The sequence below is a fragment of the Neophocaena asiaeorientalis genome, unplaced genomic scaffold, assembly GCF_003031525.2.
Source record: "Neophocaena asiaeorientalis asiaeorientalis breed wild unplaced genomic scaffold, Neophocaena_asiaeorientalis_V1.1 scaffold43, whole genome shotgun sequence".
Taxonomy (NCBI): Eukaryota; Metazoa; Chordata; class Mammalia; order Artiodactyla; family Phocoenidae; genus Neophocaena; species Neophocaena asiaeorientalis.
The window spans coordinates 9,743,171-9,744,572 of NW_020173674.1; the positions used below are offsets into that span (position 1 = coordinate 9,743,171).

General features: G+C 61.8%; 1 protein-coding gene across 1 annotated transcript in view; it reads left to right on the forward strand.

Annotated features, from left to right (window-relative positions):
- The window catches only part of SYT7 (synaptotagmin 7), a 40,260-nt gene that overhangs the window by 18,733 nt on the left and 20,125 nt on the right, over nucleotides 1-1,402 (forward strand). The window lies entirely within an intron of this gene.

The following is a 1,402-nucleotide window of genomic DNA, read 5'->3' on the forward strand; positions in this document are numbered from 1 at the left end:
AAGTTCCTCCCTGAAAGTCAGTGGAGACACTAGGGGATGTTGCTGAGGTCCCCGCCTCTGTCTCTCCCCTTCCCAGCCAGTCCCAGGCTCTCCTGGCCTCCCTCCCCTCCCTGCTCTCCTGTGACCTCTCTCCTCCCCTCCCAAACCTGGCCCCCTTCACTCCAGGGGTCAGGCCTCGCCTCCTCCCCTCCAGTTCCCTTCCGCCCTGTAACCCAACTCTGCCCACCTTCTTGCTGCCACTTCCTCCCTTCCTCCCTCCCTCCTTCCCACTTCCCCTGTCCCTGCTGTGGGCCCTGTCCTCTGCCTCTCTGACCTTCTGTAGCCACCTGCCCTCCAGCTCTCTCCCTGGCTCCCGCCATGACCCATTCCCTGAGGACAAACCTCCGATGTTCCCCCGAAGCTTTAGAAAATGTTTCTGAATCAGAGCCCTCTTTCACGTGTACAGGTCAGAGAAGTAACAAGACACCATCGGTGTCTGGCCTTAGCCGTTCCCCTCTGCTGTGTGTGTCCCCCCAGCCCCCCACCGTGTGCCCCCATTGCCTCGCCCTCACTGGTAGAGCCCTGCCCAGGATGCCCACTCCCTCGTGTCCCTCTGAGCATCTACCCTCACTCTCAGAGCCCAGGGCAGGCCTGGGCTTCAGTCCCTGACATCACCTCCTTCCTCTGGCCTAACGTGACCTTCCTTCCAGGCTCTGGGGATTATTCTCATCACCCAGGTCTTTCCTGGGAGCACTTTTCATGGAGCAGGAGACCAGCACACTAAGCCTGGGAGAGGAGAAAGGGAGGAGGAAGGGGAAGGCCAAGGTGAAGGCCCAGCTCATTGGCAAGATGTGGGGATTCTGAAGGCGAACAAGTCCTCAGAGCATCCTGCCTCTCTGGCTGAGATCCCAGCCCGAAAGGGCGGTCGGGAGTGCTGCCCCTGGAAGGAGCACCCCAATGGAAGACACCCCACCATGCCAGCTTCCCATGCAAGTGGCCTATGGCCCTGGCCAGGCAGGACATGCTGCCTGTGACTCTACTTGGCAAGACTGGGCAGCGCATCTGTTGGGGCTTCCCCCCACCCAAGGACCCTTGGGAATCCAGCTGGATGCCTGCATGAGACAAGATGCCCAGCAGAGCCTCCTGGCCTCCAGGAGGCGGTTTGCCCAGGGACGGATGCCGTGGCACCAGCGCGGATTAGGAGAGCGGTGGGAATTGAACAGAGCCGAGAACCAGCCAGAAGCCTGCACCCCTCCGCTCCTCCTGACTGCAGGCTGCTCTCTGCACAGCCGCCCCCCTGCCTTGCATTCTAGCAGCCGTCACATGGGGGCACGGGCTATGCCCGGGCTCTGGGAAGAGAACCAGCGGCAGGAAGCCCCCAGGGAACCCACTCTCCCCGCCTCTCTAGCCGCCGAAGATTTGA